This window comes from Prionailurus viverrinus, unplaced genomic scaffold (assembly GCF_022837055.1).
Source record: "Prionailurus viverrinus isolate Anna unplaced genomic scaffold, UM_Priviv_1.0 scaffold_55, whole genome shotgun sequence".
NCBI lineage: Eukaryota > Metazoa > Chordata > Mammalia > Carnivora > Felidae > Prionailurus > Prionailurus viverrinus.
Genome location: NW_025927617.1, coordinates 357,102 through 376,074, shown reverse-complemented (window position 1 = coordinate 376,074; position 18,973 = coordinate 357,102).

Genomic DNA, 18,973 nt, shown 5'->3' with positions numbered 1-18,973 from the left:
TAGAATTAACCAGTGAATCCATCTGGGCCTAAGCTTCTTTTTATGGGCTTTTCTTGGATTACTAATTCTTCTTTTCACTTTTAAAGTTATATTCAAATGTTTTATTTCTTCTTGAGTCAATTGTTGATAGTTTATGTTGTTCTAATTTTGCAAGAACCTTAAAACTATTTCAGATAGTGCTGCTATAAACATTGAGGTGCATATGTCCCTTTGAAACAACACACCTGTATCCCTTGGATAAATACCTAGTAGTGCAATTTCTGGGTCATAGGGTAGTTCTAGTTTTAATTTTTTGAGGGACCTCCATACTGTTTTCCAGAGTGGCTGAACCAGCTTGCATTCCCACCAACAATGCAAAAGAGATCCTCTTTCTTCGTATGCTTGCCAATATCTGTTGTTTATAACAGTACTATCAACAATAGCCAAAGTATGGAAAAAACCCACATGTCCATTGATGGATGAATGGATAAAGAAGATGTGGTATATATATACACAATGGAGTATTACTTGGCAATCAAAAAGAATGAAGTCTTGGCATTTGCAGCTACATGGATGGAAGTGGAGAGTATTATGCTAAGCAAAATTAGTCAGAGAAAGACAAATAACATGACTTCACTCATATGAGGACTTTAAGAGACAAAACAGATGAACATAAGGGAAGAGAAACAATAATATAAAAACAGGGAGGGGGACAAAACATAAGAGACTCTTAAATATGGAGAACAAACAGAAGGTTACTGGAGGGGTTTTGGGAGGGGGAATGGTCTAAATGGGTAAGGGGCATTAAGGAATCTACTCTTGAAATCATTGTTGAACTATATGCTAATTTGGATGTAAATTAAAAAATAAAATTTTAAAAAGATATTAAAATTGTTAGGGTACTTCATTTAATTTTTTTATATCTCCATTTCAAATGTGAAATTATGTATGATTCATTATGTATAATGAATTAATAATTCATTATGTATAATGAATGAATTAATAATTTCCTTAATTTCTTTTTTTTCAACGTTTATTTATTTTGGGGACAGAGAGACAGAGCATGAACGGGGGAGGGGCAGAGAGAGAGGGAGACACAGAATCGGAAACAGGCTCCAGGCTCTGAGCCATCAGCCCAGAGCCTGACGCGGGGCTCGAACTCACAGACCGCGAGATCGTGACCTGGCTGAAGTCGAACGCTTAACCGACTGCGCCACCCAGGCGCCCCTAATTTCCTTAATTTCTATTTGATATGTGCTTTCTCCATAATAATTGATGCTCTTATCTGCTGATTTGTAAATTTCCAATTTATTTACTTTTCTGTTTAATTTATTTTCAAATTCAGGAAGAATATTCATATCTTTTCACATTCATAAAGTGTACTTTCAAAGTTGTTTTTTTTCATGGCCATTCAAAAGAAATAGAAACAAGTGTATGGGAACACACATATTTCCTTTTACCTCTCAGGCTCTAATATGGCTCAGCACAGCACTACAGGTTCCGTCTTTATTAAAAATTTCAATATTTTGTTCATCATCGACTTTTGCATTAATTTTAATTAAAAAAATATTGCATTCCTGTGTTCATGCCTACTAGAATGACTGTAACCAAAATGAAAATGAGCATTGGCAAAAATGTGAAGAAATCGAAACCCTCATATATATTTTTTCTGGTGGGAATGTAAAATGAGGGATAGTTTGGCAGTTCCTCAAAAAGTTAAACCTAGAGTTAACATATGACCCAACAGTTCTCCTACGTATGCCCACACGTGTCCACACAAAACATGTCCACACAACAACTTGTTCATAACAGCATTATTCATAATAGTCGAAAAGGGTGGCGGGGGAGCTCTTGGGGAGTTCAGTTAAGTATCCAACTCTTGGTTTCAGCTCAGGTCATGATCTCACAGCTTTGTGGGTTCAAGCTCCACATTGGGTTCTGTGCTGACAGCACGGAGCCTGCTTGGGATTCTGTCTCTCTTCCTGTCTCTCTGACCCTGCCCCACTCACACTGTCTCTGTCCCTCTCAAAATAAATAAATAAACTTAAAAAAAAGTGGAGATAAGTCAAATGTCCATCAACTAATGAATGGATAAACACAATGTACACCTACACAATAGATGAATTTTGAAAGCATACTTTAATTTGTTAAAGAAGCTAATCACAAAACACCACATATTTTATAATTTCACTTACATGAAATGTCTAGAATAGACCAACCTATAGAGACACAAAATATTTGTGGTTACTTAGGACTGGGAGGAGAGAGGTTAGGGCTTAAGGGGAATGGGAACCGACTCAGTGGGTACAAGGTTTCCTTTTGGGGCAATGAAAATGTACTAAAAGTAAATTATGGTGATGGCTGCATGGCTCTGTAAATATAATAAACACTATTGTATTGTGCACTTTATTTTTTAATGAATTTATTTATTTATTTATTTATTTATTTATTTATTTATTTATTTATTTTAAGTAAACTCTACACCCAACATGGAGCTTGGACTTATAACCCTGCCTGAGATCAAGAGTCACATGCTCTACCAACTGAGCCAGCCAGGCACCTCTGTATTGTGCACTTTAAATGAGTAAGACTTATAATAGGTAAATTGTATCTCAATAAAACTAAAAAAGCAAACAAATATTAAAATATTATGATCTTGATTACTGGCATTTTGATGCTCTCTTAAATTTTGCGTTCAAGGTAAGTGCCATATTTCACCCTACCTGGCTCTGGAAATCAGTGACTCCCAAAGGCTTCTTGCATAAACTCATATATTGCCCACAATTGCCTGAAGTTCCAACCATTAGAGATTAGCCTAAGTTCTTCACTCCTATTAGAATGCTAATTCCTTGGGGCACCTGGTTGGCTCAGTTGGTGGAGCATACGACTCTTGATCTCGGGGTTGTTTTTGAGCCCCATGTTAGGTGTAGAGATTACTTAAAAATAAAATATTTATTTCATTTTAAATTTCATTTTATTTTTACAGTTTATTTATTTAATTATTTTGAGAGAGGGAGAGAGAGAGAGAGAGAGATGGAGAGAGCAGTAGAGAACGGAGAGAATCCCAAGCAGGCTCCACAATAACAGTGCAGAGACCTATGTGGGGCTTGAACCCACAAACCATGAGATCATGACCTGAGCCAAAGTTAAGAGTTGGATGCTAAACCAACTGAGCCACCCAGCTCCCCCAAAATAAAATATTTTTTGAAAAGAATGTGGGGTGCCTGGGTGTCTCAGTCAAGCGTCCAACTTTGGCTCAGGTCATGATCTTGCAGTTTGTGAGTTTGAGCCCTGCGTCGGGCTCTGTGTTGACAGCTCAGAGCTCTCTGCTCCTCCCCTACTTGCACTCTGTCTCTCTCTCTCTCACAAAAATAAACATTAAAAACAAAATTTAAATAAAAATAAAATAAAATAGAATACTAATTCCTCAAGAGGAAGAGGAAAATATCCCAGTGATTGACATCTTGTAAGTAAAGTTATTGGTTATTTTCCCTAGAGCATTTTTAAATAGGAAAGTGCCAGACAGTAGGGCTCTGAAATTGAAGGAGCACTGAAGGAAACTGAAGTCTGGGGAAAAAAATATTGAGGGCCATAAAAGCAAACTCTGCCTTTTTAAATATGAATTTCTTATGATCAATTTAATATTTATTGAATACCTACCTACTTTGTGTCAGGCTCTGGGCTAGATACTGGGGTATAGCAGTGAAAAGGACCGACAAGTTCCATACCTTCACTGACTTCATAACTGGTAGGTGAGATAGACCAGTAAAGACTTGATTTTGTATAGTGCCAAGTATTGTAATAAACACATGAGATAGTGCACAGAGGAGGGGAAGTGTTGAGGTTTGCACAGTGCTTTACAGTTTACAAGCATGTTCACACCCATGATTTCATTAGATGTTCGCAACAATCATTTCACCTTTTAGAGCAGAGATTGCGATTCTCACTTTACCAATGAGAAACTGAGATTATACTAAATGGTGGTTAGGACTAGAATTCAGGTTTCATAATCTTTTCACTATATCCTGCAACCTCTCACACACAGGGGCTTGCCTATTCTCCTTGGCATACAGTGCTGGAGCAATAAGAGGTAGGTACAACGGGATGGGTTTAATTTTCTGTCCTCCCTCACACCCCTCAAAATCTGCTTTCCTGTATATTTCCAAAACCACAGTCAACACTTGAAAGGGACAAAGGAGGGGCGCCTGGGTGGCTCAGTCATTTAAGCGCTGGACTTTGGCTCAGGTCATGATCTCGTGGTTCGTGGGTTCGAGCCCCGCATGGGGCTCTGTGCTGACAGCTGGGAGACTGGAGCCTGCTTTGGGTGCTGTGTCTCCCTCTGTCTCTCTGCCCCTTCCCCACTCATGCTCTGTCTCTCTCTGTCACACTTTAAACTTAGATTCTAGGTATACCCTAAAGACTGAGGTCTTAAAAGTCATCTCCAGGTTTGGTCTCCTCACTTTTACACTCTTCTACTTAAAATGAGTAAACAAACAAACAAGAATTGCTCTTCATTGATGGCCACACAGAAAGACATAAGGCCTCTACTGAGGTAGATAGTATTTGGTTTACATAAAAGGAACATCATAACTTGGCCTTAGGTGGAATGGTTTAAAGATGGTCCTAATATTCCAAGACTGTAAATTCCTGTATGCTAAAATAACTAAAGCTTAAGAGATGAACTGATTTAGATATTTTTATTCCAAGATTTTGTTTTTAAGTAATCTCTACACCCGACGTGGGGCTCAAACTTACAACACTGAGATCAAGAGTTGCATGCTCCACCAACTAAGCCAGCCAGGCAGCCCTGAACTGATTTAAATTAACTGGTATGTCTAAAGAAGCTGAAGCAAAATAGACTATAAAAAAGTTTCTGAGGATTTATAATAGTAATAACTAACACTTATGTTGTGTGCTGGATATTAGTCTAAGAGCTTTACATATATCTGCTCTTTTATTTGTTCAGAAACCCTATGAGATGGTACTTTTATCCCATTATTTACATGGAGAACAGGAGGCACTGAGAAATTAAGCAACTTGACTAAAGTCACACAACTGGCAAGTGGCAGAGCTAGAATTTAAACACAGGCAACTAGGGTCTAGATCCATGATACGCTACACTATATATGGCCTTGCTAAAAGACTGAGTCCTCCTCTCCCCTTCACACTCCCAAATACCAGCTCTCAGGTGCTTTGTGCTCTACAGATATATATACCCCCTTGGCTTACAGCTTTATATTCTATTAAAATGAGTACAGTCCATTTTTAGAATGAGTGGGTTTTGTTCCAAAAACTTGATTTTAAGTTCTTGGGAACTGAGAATGCATTTTCCCAGGGTGACTGAGTGGCTCAGTCGGTTAAGCGTCTGATTCTTGATTTCAGCTCAGGTCATGATCTCACGGTTTGTGAGTTCAAGCCCTGTGTTCAGCTCTGCTAACAATGTGGAGTCCCCTTGGGATTCTCTTTCTCTCCCTTTCTCTCTGCCCCTCTCCTGCTTGCATGTGCATGCATGCGCATGTGCTCTCTCTCTGTCTCAAAAAATAAATAAACTTTAAAAAGAAGAGTGTATTTTCCCATAGAAACAACATTATACATAGTAATTAAGTTCTCTGGCCAGACCGTAAAAATCTGTTTAACTTTTGTAGAACTGAACCATAGCGATAACAGGACTGATCTGAGCCTTGGGTCTTAGAAGAAGAAGGTCCTGCTTATGGTATGGAGTATAGAGGGAGGGAAGGAAGTGAGTTAGCTTCCCTTTCTTGAACAGAAAGCCAGTCCATCAGCAAAATATTCAAATAGGTAAGTTTGTTTTTTTGTAGCCCCTTGCTTTATAGAGCTCCTCTTTCCAGACTCTTGGGTGCCAAAATCCTCAGATTAATCCTAGGGAGATCACATTTGTACCAGTTTCTATTGCTAACATAACAAAATAACATAAACCTAGTGGCTTAAGGTAGCAGCTGTTTATTATCTCACAGTTCCCATGGATTAGGGGTCTGGTATAGCTTAGCTGAATCCTCTGCTCAGGCCTCACAAGGTTCAAATAAAGGTTATTGCCCAGGGCTACAGTTCTCATCTGGGCCTCAGGGTCTTCCATGTGCAGTCAGGTTGTTAAGGAAACAACTGAGGTCCCTATTTTCCTTCAAGCTGTCAATCAGGGGCTACTCACTCTCCACTCCAAGAGGCTGCTCACATTTCTTTTCATTTATCCTCCTCTATTTTCAAACCAACAACAAAAACTTCTTATGCATCAAATGCCACTAGTACTTCAAGTTTCTGGCTTCCTGTTCTGTCACTAGTTGGAGAAAACTTTCTACTCTTAAAGAAAGATCTCACTGGCTACATCAGGCCCACTCACGTAATCTCTCTATTTTATGGTCAAGCAATTTAGGACTTTAGTTTCATCTGCAAAATCCATTCACAGCAGTACTAGATCAGTGTTTGATCAAATAACTGGGAGAAGGTGTGTGTACACAAGGAACCCAGGAATCTTAGGAGGCCATCTTAAATTTCTGCCTACCATACCACTAAAGTCTGCTAGGCCTCACAGAGTGACCTACCCTCTCTACCATAACCCAAACTCCCAGTTCCAGGTATCCTAATATTCATGTGCCATGAGGCAAAGTAAGCTAATTATTAGCCTGTAGGTAATGGGTCATTATTTGGCACAGCAATACTAATAAGTAAAAGTCTAGTAGCTTCTCTAACTCTCCTAGAGGTATTTGTATACATAGAAAGAAGGTGCTTATTAATCTAAATGTGATTCCATATAGTTTATTTTCAGGCAGTATAACAAATTCATGAGAATAATTCAGGCCATTGATGAAAGATATTTTGGGGAAAAAGGCAAGACCTATTTGGGAGCTTACTTCTACCTTCTTTATGTCCCCTAAGCTGTTCCTATTTATTTCAGCTTTGTTTCTTCCTCCTACAGATTTTCTGAACATTTATTTTATTTTCTTCTCAGTGGCTCAACTGCAGTGCTATCAGAGGCCTTGGAGAACAGGGAACTAAGTACGGGTGGGGAAGGGCAGAGATAGCAGTAGATGTTTGCATGAAAGTGCAATTTGTTTTTTGTTTTGTTTTTTAACGTTTATTTATTTATTTTGAGAGTGAGAGCACACACGTGTACATGTGCGCACATATGCGCTAGTGGGGGAGGGGAAGAGAGAGAGGTAGAGAGAGAATCCCAAGAAGGCTCCGCTCAGCATGGAGCCCAACATGGGGCTCAATTCCATGACAGCAAGATCATGACCTGAGCCAAAATCAAGAATCGGATGCTCATCTGACTGAACCACCCAGGTGCCTGAAAGTGCCATTTGTGAATCAAACATTTGTAAGTTAGAGACTGTACAAAATATAATTTTAGAGGTTGCAGGGAGGCTATTTGCCCTACAATAACTTTGCATAACAGTTTACAAGCACTTAAGGAGAACAAGTCATAAGACCTCTCTTATTACCTTTAGTTAGGGCCTTGAGAGCAAAACTTGACTTCCTCGAGGACACTTGCCATTCCCTAAAGAGGCCTTGATTTCATAAAAGGCAGAGGACCTCTCTCTCTCACTCAAGTTCATCTCAAGTTTTCAGTTGTTTTTTACTTATCTTGAATTTTCAAGTGGTTAGTGTGACCTTTTTCGTCTCATACACCTGATTTAACATATAAACAAAATCAGGAATTCAGTTCATAAACCAACTGCCAACTCCACCGCATTATCTCAGGGCCCTTCATTTACACGCCAAGCACTCTGGAGTTATAAAAATATAGGATACCATTCTCATCTTGAAGTAGCTTAGAATCCAGTAGAGAAGCTGGAACGTATAGAAGTGACAGTGCAGTCAAGGCTGTAAATACCAAACAGCTGCCATTGCTTCCTGATTAAAGTCCCAGCTCTTTAGTTAGATCAAACCATTCCTGTGTGCCTATGTCTGATCCAGCTTCATTTCTCACTACCCTCCCTCTACTTTACCTAAAAGCAGTTTACATAGTATATCATCATAGCCATACTGTATATCTTGAGTTTTGCCTGGGCTGCCCTTGCCTGCCTCCCTTCTTCTACCACTCTAAATGTTACCCATCCTTTAAGACTTTAGTCTTGAAAACTTTTGTGACCACAGAATCTTTCCCGTCTCGGAACTATAATATGAACTATCAGTACCACTCATTTTGTTCTTGGAATACATCTGCTTTGTGTGGAACCTATTTTTTTATTCACTTTAGTCTTTTCTCCCTCTAGATCAGAAAGGGCTTAAGAGTCTAAAATTTTTTTAGTTTTATTTATTTATTATCTATAATTTATTTATTTTTTATAATTTCCATCTAAGTTAGTTAGCACATGGTGCAACAATGATTTCAGGAGTAGATACCTTGATCCCCTTATCCATTTAGCCCATCCCCCCTCCAACAACCCCTCCAGCAACCCTCTGTTCTCTATATTTAAGAGTCTCTTATGTTTTGTTCCCCTCCTTGTTTTTATATTATTTTGGCTTCCCTTCCCTTATGTTCATCTGTTTTGCATCTTAAAGTCCTCATATGAGTGAAGTCATATGATATTTGTCTTTCTCTGACTGACTAATATCACTTCATTTCATACCCTCTAGTTCCATCCACGTAGTTGCAAATGGCAAGATTTCATTCTTTCTTTTTTAATGTTTTTATTAACATTTGTTTATTTTGAGGGAGAGAGACAGAGTGCAAGCGGGGGAAGGGCAGAGAGAGAGGGAGACACAGAATCCGAAGATGGCTCCAGGCTCCAAGCTGTCAGCACAGAGCCTGATGATGCAGGACTCGAGCTCACAAACTGCGACATCACAATCTGAGCCAAAGTTGGATGCTTAACCAACTGAGCAACCTAGGCACCCCAAGATTTCATTTTTTTGATTGCCAAGTAATACTCCATTATATACATATATATACCACATCTTCTTTATCCACTCATCCATTGATGGACATTTGGGCTCTTTCCATACTTTGGCTATTGTCGATAGTTCTGCTATAAACATTGGGATGCATGTGTCCCTTCGAAACAGTACACCTGTATCCCTTGGATAAATACCTAGTAGTGCAATTGCTGGTTCATAGGGTAGTTCTAGTTTTAATTTTTTGAGGAACCTCCATACTGCTTTCCAGAGTGGCTGCACCAGCTTGCATTCCTACCAGCAGCGCAAAAGAGATCCTCTTTCTTCGCATCCTTGCCAACATCTGTTGTTGCCTGAGTTGTTAATGTTAGCCATTCTGACAGGTATGAGGTGGTCTCTCAATGTGGTTTTGATTTGTATTTCCCAGATGATGAACAACGTTGATCATTTTTTCATGTGTCGGTTGGCCATCTGGATGTCTTCTTTGGAGAAGTGTCTATTCATGGCTTTTGCCCATTTCTTCACTGGATTATTTGTTTTTTGGGTGTTGAGTTTGGTAAATTCTTTATAGATTTTTGGATACTAACCCTTTATCTGATATGTCATGTGCAAATATCTTCTCCCATTCTGTCGGTTGCCTTTTAGTTTTGCTGATTGTTTCCTTCGCTGTGCAGAAGCTTTTTATTTTGATGAGGTCCCAATAGTTCAATTTTGCTTTGGTTTCCCTTGCCTCTGGAGACGTGTTGAGTAAGAAGTTGCTGTGGCCAAGATCAAAGAGGTTTTCGCTTGCTTTCTCCTCGAGGATTTTGATGGCTTCCTGTCTTACATTTAGGTATTTCATCCATTTTGAGTTTACTTTTGTGTATGGTGTAAGAAAGTGTTCCAGGTTCATTTTTCTGCATGTCGCTGTCCAGTTTTCCCAGCACCACTTGCTGAAGAGACTGTCTTTATTCCATTGGATATTCTTTCCTGCTTTGTCAAAGATTAGTTGGCGATACATTTCTGGGTTCTCTATTGTGTTGCACTGATCTGAGCATCTGTTCTTGTGCCAGTACCATACTGTCTTGATGATTACAGCTCTGTAATACATCTCGAAGTCCGGGATAGTGATGCCTCTCACTTTCGTTTTCTTTTTCAAGATTGCTTTGGCTATTCGGGGTCTTTTCTGGTACCATACAAATTTTAGGATTGTTTGTTCTAGTCCTGTCAAGAATGCTTGTGTTATTTTGATAGGGATTGCATTGAATGTGTAGATTGCTTTGGGTAATATTGACATTTTAACAATATTTATTCTTCCTATCCAGGAGCATGGAGTATTTTTCCTTTTTTTTTGGTTTCTTCTTCAATTTCTTTCATAAGCTTTCTATAGTTTTCAGTGTATAGATTTTTCACCTCTTTGATTAGATTTATTCCTACTTATTTTATGGTTTTTGGTGCAATTGTAAATGGGATCGATTCCTTGATTTCTCTTTCTGTCGCTTCATTATTTGAGTATAGAAATGCAACTGATTCTGTGCATTGATTTTATACCCTGCGACTTTGATGAATTCATGGATCAGTTCTAGCAGTTTTTTGGTGGAATATTTTGGGTTTTCCATATACAGTATCATGTTATTTGCAAAAAGTGAAAGTTTGAAGAGTCTATAGTTTTAAATCTCTGTATTTCCCATAATATTACCTGGCTCAGTGCTCAGTTAAGATTTTGTGAATACATTAATCAGGGTCAGGAGAGGCAAGGAAAATGGTGGTAAATTGTTTTGTAAAGGGCACTGAGGCCTCTTGGAGAAGAACGTATCCCCTGCTCGTGAAGTACTCACTCTAAGTAGCCATTTTAGATAGAATAACCACAACAGGGGCAAATTTTGCTTTCAGAAGAATAAGCCTATCTCCATAGTAAATTTGGCCAGGTTGTCCTCCGAACATTCTACCACTGATTTGAGACCATGTCTTCTCTCAGCCCCTCACTTCCATTCCCCAGGAAAGACAAAGCCTAGATCTAAAATAGCTCATTTCTAGAAAGACAATAATTTTAATAGAAACTTAAACTTGTCCTGTGATCATAGTAACTTGCACAAATGAGCCCGACCTGATACTTGTAATGAAGAGAGAGGACAGGGTCCTAGGGCCTTTCTCTTATTTTTATCCCTCTATTTCTCCTGCCTTTTGGCACCTCTAACAAAACTTTAAGCTAATTGAGTACAGAGATGCTAGCTTACTTACAGCTTTAATTTCCAGAGCAGGGCCTAGCAGAGTGCCTTGCAAATGTATTTTTACCCCCAGCAAAAGTTTATTAAAATTAAAGATTAAAAATGGACACTTAGAAGTTACAGATAAATGATATCCCGTATTGGGAACAAGACAGAGTGGATATATTGGCTAACCAATTAACCAGAACTAATTGAGTGCTTCATGCAAGACTCTATGGTCGCTGCTTCAAGGAATACAGAGGTGAGTAATATGTGATCCCTGCCTTCCAAACATTCATAGACTCGTTGTGAAGACAAGACATACTCACAAATGAAACACTTCCAGAAAAATATCAGCTTAGTATAGTAGAAAGGGTCAGACTAGAAGTCAGGAGTAAAGCTGGGAGCCTATTGGCTATTCACATATTTATGACCTTGGACAAATAACCTCTCTGAACATGTTTCCTCCTCTTTGCTCCATCTAACTGACAGGGTTATATATTAGTTAAGATAAATGAGAGTATTTATACATGTAAGAAAAGGATAACATTTCAAACTAAGGTGCCACAGAGTTATAATATCATATTGTTATTGTGCTAAGCAGTTCAGATTGTAGGTATGCCCTTTGGCTGTACCATCACCACAATAAGAAGCCCAGGCAGGAATTTTAAGAGGAACGAGGTCAGTTCCCTCCCCGCCCCACCTTATTTACCACTTTTTAAAAACTATTTTACTGAGGTATTATTGACACACAAAAAGCTGTACATATTTAATGCATGCAACATGATGAGTTTGGAGATAGGTATACACCATGAAGCCATCACCACAGTCTATTTCATAAACATATATCAATTACCTCCAAAACTTTCCTCCCATCCTCTTATTATGTTTTTGTGGTAAGCTAATATAAGATTTACCTTCTTAGCAAATACAATACAGTATTGTTAACTCTGGGCACTATGCTGCACAGTAGATCTCTAGGATTTATTCATCTTGCATAACTGAAACTTTGTGCCCATTTCCCCCTCCCTTCAACCCCTAGCAACTGCCAGTCTGTTCTCATAGAAACTCTGTTTCTATGAGTCTATTTTAGATTCCTCATATAAGTGGTATCATTTATATAAAGTGTATTTATATATCACTTACATAAAGTATATTTGTTCTTCTGTATCTGGATTCTTTTACTTAGCATAATGTCCTCTAGGTTCATGAGAAAAGAGAGTTCTTAATAAATCACTCCTTGTCTCTTCCATTCTCTTCTTGGCAGCTGCTCTCCACAATACACATATTTATATCCAGATGATATAAATTTTTTTTTCTGAAGGTCAAGTGTAGTCTTTAAAAGTTGTGACAGGCAGTCACAAAACGATAAACCTTCAGGTATGTGTGTGGGAATTTCCAATGCTTTCTCCCTACCATTTCCATTTGGTGATAGATACTGAATTTGGCCTAGTCCCTTCCCTCAAGTTACTCTAGTTGACCAATCAAATATTTTCCAGGGGTCAGAGATGTAACATAAATGTGTTAAGCCACCAGACAGAAGACAGTAGGGAGTTGTAGAGGCTATGGGCAACTAGAGAATGCATGCTCCATATTATGACATTTTTATTTAAAAATTGGGGCAACAGTAAACTTGAACAACAAATCTCAAAAGACCTGTCCACTTGCCCAAAGTGTCACCCTAGAAAGGTACTTACTTGGTTGCTCTTTTGTCTCTTTCTTGGCCAACTGGCACCCATACAGCCTAATCCCTTTCCAACTCTGCAGATTTTTCCCTTAAAGAAAGCAGAGATCAGCAGTGGCAATAAGGACCATACTGGATAGGAAAACTGGAAACCTGAATTCTGGCCCCCGTTCTGACCTTGACTTCCACATGCTTATTCCCAAATACCATATCCTACCCAGCAAGCAAGTGAGAGTATGTCTTCGAGCCTCATTTTCCTCAACTATAAAAATAAAGAATGTAGATTCTGATCCCTAAATCCTCATCAGCTGAAACATTATATATTTAAACTTGGGGTGAGGAAGATGGAGTACTGATAGCTTATTTTTTGTTGCCCATGCCAGCATTCCCTCCTTTCCCTGGTCTTGGGAATAGCCCAACTTAACTTTGGATTAATTTAGACTCAGAGGAGTTAGCTTTCACTGTAACAGTATTTTTTCCTTGCAACTTTGCCATCAGACAGAGAAGAGAGAGATTCTTGCAGAAGACCAAGATCCTTGATCCCCTGCTACTGAAAGCAGGGGAGAGGGATTGGATATAAAAGGTGAAAGTGAAGAAGTGACACTTGAGGAAAGAATTGCCAGTAGCAGCAAGGAAACTGTCTAAGAGATCTTTGGCCTTTGGCCCCCTTCGCTCTGCAGTCATGTGGCCCATATCCACCTCAGTCGTTTCTTAATTTTCTACCAACTTTCACCTGGTACCTGTTGCAGAGTATCCCATCCTGGTTACCCCACCCATTAGAAGCATCAAGATTGTGGTGCCAGGGGGAAGCCAGGTAGGGATTGCCTCCTGAGTATATGTGTTTAGGGTAGGGGGACAAAGGGCAATGGAATTCAGTGGTCACCTCTCCTCACCACACAGTGAACAACTAAGAGGACTGGCTGATGAGAGGAGCCTGGGGGGGGGGGGGGAAGCAAAGGAATTTTATTGAGAAGGATGCCATCAATCAGGTTGAAGTGGGTGGTGAAAACCGAGAGCCTGTCAGTAGGTTATTTGTGCAGGAAACTCGGAGATAGAGGATTGGGGCTACAAGTGGATGTAAGTAGTTGAGCCTGATCCAAGGGCAGTAGCTCTGAGAGATGAAATAGAAGCACCTCCCCTCCAAACTCTACAGGTAGTTTAGCTGCCTGGGGAAAACAAAACTGCAACTCAGTGATGCTCTCCACCTCCAGGCACCCACTCATCATGGAGAGGAGATCTGTGACTTTCTTTACTGTTTCTTTCACTTGCTTACCTCTCCTGTTCTCTCTTGGGGGTTGGCTAATAACTGTTTAGGAAAATTACCATTCTCTAAGATTTGTCTGTTTTAGGATGGAACAAAGGTTTATTCAACATCAAACAAGTCAATCATTCAACCCAAGAAACTTATCCCTCTCCAAGGGCTCCTACAGAGGGAAGTCAAGAGGAGGGTAGGGTACAATTTTGATTGGGATTGCATTGAATGTGTAGATTGCTTTGGGAAGTATTGACATTTTAACAATATTTATTCTTCCAATCCATGAGCATGGAATGTTTTTCCATTTCTTTGTATCTTCTTCAATTTCCTTCATAAGCTTTCTATAGTTTTCAGCATACAGATCTTTTACATCTTTAGTTAGGTTTATTTCTAGGTATTTTATGCTTCTTGGTGCAATTGTGAATGGGATCAGTTTCTTTATTTGTCTTTCTGTTGCTTCATTATTAGTGCATAAAAATGCAACTGATTTCTGTACATTAATTTTGTATCCTGCAACTTTGCTGACTTCATGTATCAGTTCTAGTGAACTTTTGGTGGAGTCTGTCGGGTTTTCCATGTATAATATCATGTCATCTGCAAAAGGTGAAAGCTTGACTTTATCTTTGCCAATTTTGATGCCTTTGATTTCCTTTTGTTGTCTGATTGCTGATGCTAGAACTTCCAACACTATGTTAAACAACAGTGGTGAGAGTGGACATCCCTGTCATGTTCCTGATCTCAGGGGGAAAGCTCTCAGTTTTTCCCCATTGTGGATGATGTTAGCTGTGGGCTTTTCATAAATGGCTTTTATGATGTTTAAGTATCATAATAAATTTCATATTTAAAGAAGAGGAGGGTAGGGTAGCATAAAGTATTATCTTTACCTTGTTGTACAGCTCTGGTGCTCAGCTCTCTCACTGATTATTTTGTTGGAGACTATAGGCCAATACCCATGAATGTAGCTCATGAGGCTCTTCTTACCACTACCATCCTCAAAAAACAGGAAGCAGATGCCTTGCGGAGAAATGAAAACTTCCTTTAGTTTCTCTTCTACCCTCTTCTCCCCATCCTGAAATTCCTCCAATTTATTCCCTTTCTTTCTCTCCAGCCTTTGTACTTCACATGAAGCGAAAGCATCAAAAGAGGTGAGCCATTCAAGTCTATACCTACTAAGGGAGGGAAAATCTCTCCAAATCTCCATGGGACCCTATCCCAAGAAATTCCATCCAATGATATGAACTTAGAGGAGAAAATCCACTAAGAGAGTAAGAATGAGGTAAGTGAAAAGTACATTTTTTTAGTCAGAATGGGCTATCTAAGAAAGACACAGAATACAGACACACATACACACATGTGCGCACACACACATTTTCCCCTCTGTATGTGTCTTTATCTGCTGTGTGAAAATATGTGTCTAATGTATATATGTATGTGTATTAAAAGTACAGTGTATGTGGTTATGAGAGAAGAATCTTAAGTTAAGTTATACATAGCATTGCTTTCCTGACACTCTATGAAGTTATGTCAATCATTTTTATAGGAAGTTATTAAATGGCTCCAAGAATTATTTTTCTCATATTTTCTAGGTTGGTACCATAGCAAGCTGGCAGAAACTGGCAGAGGAAGCATTGCCAAGAGACAATAGAGGTGCTGTACTCAAATCCCCAAAGACAGTGAGTGGAAGGCTCACTGTAGCCAAGCTCAGCCAACAGTCTCCCTTATGAAGCTTTCCTCCCTTGGACCTTGACTCTGGGCTGATTACAGCACAAAGATCCACTGAATTTTCTGTGACAGATCCATGGGTATCCCAATTATCTGGAGGCCATTTTGAGAAGTATCAGCCTAGGCTACATCTCCAAGAGATAGGCAGGTGTCCATTCCTAAGACCAGACCAAAAGCAGGGTGCTAGTGGCACTGGGTAGGAAGGGAGAAGTAAGCCTTCAGAAAAAATGAGAAAGCAGGTGAAACTGAATCCTTGCATCTGTCTTTTCCTGAGAGATGTCTCTCTCTCAGGCACTCTATCTACCCCCACCCCATTTTCTTTACCTGATATCTAAAACCTGACCCATTTCCTGGCTATTAATGAATAGAATGTGGACCATTTTCCCACTTAGCTGAAAACTCTTAGAGATTATGTGTCCAGGTCCCTCAATTTTTATCTAGGAAACTGAGTTCCATAACATGGAAATGATTTGTCCAAAGTTATACAGCAACTTGTATAACTGCAAATGTCTCCTGATTCCTTGATCTATGTTTTCTACTACAACACAGTGAGTCTTGACCTGTGTTCCGTTGATTAGGTGCCTTATATTTCCATTGGCTTTCCATGGATGGGAGAATAGATCTATCTCCAGGTTCAGGATACCCTATTTATGTTATTTTTACCAGTCTCCTCATTTGTTTACCTGTATGTATGTTACACTGGCTCCAGCAGAACTCATTTGCCTGTCAAGGTTCCAAGTTCCCAGTATGAGGAAGGAGAGGTGCTTTCCAGTTGTAACCTGAGAGGGGGACTCTGCCCTGTATAACTCTTCCTATGGCTTATTTCCCAAGGGATTTGATAGACATGCTCCTGGAAGAACAGTTGGTTCTAAAACTAAAATAGGTATGATAATGAATTGAAAGTCATCTGTGGAGGCCAAGATACCTCAATATTAAGGCTGAGAACTGAGTAGGAAGGCCAGAGATTCTAGATGGGGAGCAGGAGATATTTCCTATTTGAAACCTCCTTGGCATTGCTTATCCCTTATGCCTGTCCCACAAAGTATAGAAATGGTGCACTTCGGGGTGCCTGGGTGGCTCAGTCGGTTAAGTGTCCGACTTTGGTTCAGGTCATGATCTCGCAGGTTTGTGAGCTGGAGCCCCATGTCAGGCTCTGTGCTGACAGCTCAGAGCCTGGAGCCTGCTTCGGATTCTGTGTCTCCCTCTCTCTCTGCCCCTCCCCCACTTGCACTCTATCTCAAAAATAAACATTAAAAAATAAATAAAATCTTTAAAAAAAAGAAATGGTACACTTCATTTTACAAAAGACAAAATAAGTTCCAAGAGTTTCAGTATATTGTTCACAGACACACAATGAAATTACAATTCCTATTGAATCCCAATTCACTTCACCTTTCTCTCCAGGCTTACCTCCTAATTTACTCACTAAAAGTTTTAGGGGTGCCTGGGTGGCTCAGTCAGTTAAGTGTCTGATTCTTGGTTTCAGCTCAGGTCATAATCTCATGGTCCATGAGTTTGAGCCCTACATTGGGCTTTGCACTGACACTGTGGAACCTGCTTGAGATTCTCTCTCTCTCCTTTTCTCTCTGCCCCTCCCATGCTCGTTCTCTCTCTCTCTCTCAAAATAAATTAACAAACTTAAAAAAAAGTTTTACTCATTACACATTAACCAAAAAAGGTCGAGATGCATGTGTGAGTGTTTGTTCAACTATCCTTGATTTCTGTTTCTCCAGCTATTTCTTCATTTGGCTTGAGTGGGTAGGTTATATTTTTCATCAATAGACATAACTATTCATTAGTGATCAATGTTACAACCCTGATTTTAGCAAACAAAACCACTTCTAAATGAAACCCAGAGAAGGAATGGGGAGGAGAGAAAATGGAAGAAAAGGAGACTGAGTTTGGAAAATGTTTATCTTTATTCCTAGATTGATCTTTTTCTGATGAAGAGAAAAATTGCTATTCAAGTAAGCTCTCCCATAGGGCTAGAGATCTGGGATTTTGCAATGGGGGAAAGTAAGGGATGAAAAAAGATAAGGAAGAAAAGAGGAGTGAGTGAAGATAAGGAGTAGGTGAGTGTGGGTGCAGGTGTGGGAAGTTATCTGGGTAGAATGATAGAAGTAAATGCTGAAGTAAGTGTCCAAGAGCAGGAGGTGGGGAGCAAGGAGAGAGAAGTGTTGAGGAAGAAGCTCTAAAGTTTTAGTTCCAGAGCAAGTGCTATACATTTGAGCCACTGTAGCTCAGAAGTATGTGTGTTCATGTATGTGTGTGTATGTGTGTGCGTGTGTGTATGTGTGTGAGAGAGAGACAGAGAGACAGAGACAGAGAGAAAGAGAGACAGAGAGAGACAGAGACAGAGAGAGACAGTTTAACAGCTGGCAGCCAAGAATTCAGAGGTGCTCACTGGCACACTCAGAAATGAATCTCTATTCAGTTGTTTTCCCAAGAAGCAGAACAAGAGAAAATGAATTAGATGAATCTGCAGTTTTTGACTAGATATTTCCACTCGGGATTTGTCCTAAGAACTTCCAAAATGATATAAACCTGATCAGAAAATAAGTGGTGGATAATATTCCATTTGTAAATGTAGCCATAACATTCCATAGAGGAAGTTGTTTAGTGTTTGTTCCGACCAACAACTACCTCTGATCCCCTCAGCCAAGGAATTTAGAGGTGGAGAGTAAGCAAGAACATGCAGTGTGGACCTGTTAGGTATTTTTCTTCCTTAATGTAGTAAGGATAAACTCAGCTTTGTCTTACCAACAGATTTTCTTCTCCCCACTATTCCTACCCAGGATGTCCCTACCTTCAGCTCTACAATTCCAACTCAGGTATCTGGACAACTTTGCCTATAAGAGCTCCAGGCCAGAATCATGTTGTCCCATGGGCTCCCCGCTACAAACCAAACTCTCTGGAGCCCAACCATATTTCATTCTACTTCTCTCCTTCATCTTCTTTTAATATATCTTATGGCTTTGCCTGTATCTGTTCTGTCACTGATTATGTCAGCTATGACCTCATGCACCCCCTGTTGCAGAATAGTCACTTGATCAACCTGAGCCCCAACATCCTTATGGTGCTGGTAGTCAACAATGGTGACATGCTGTGGAACCACCAGATGTCATCAGAAGGGATTGTGTAAATCAAAGCCACACTGAGATACCACCTCACACCGGTCAGAGTGGCTAAAATGAATAAATCAGGAAACTACAGATGTGGAGAAATGGGAACCCTCTTGCACTGTTCGTGGGAATGCAAACTTGTGCAGCCACTCTGTAAAACAGTGTGGAGGTT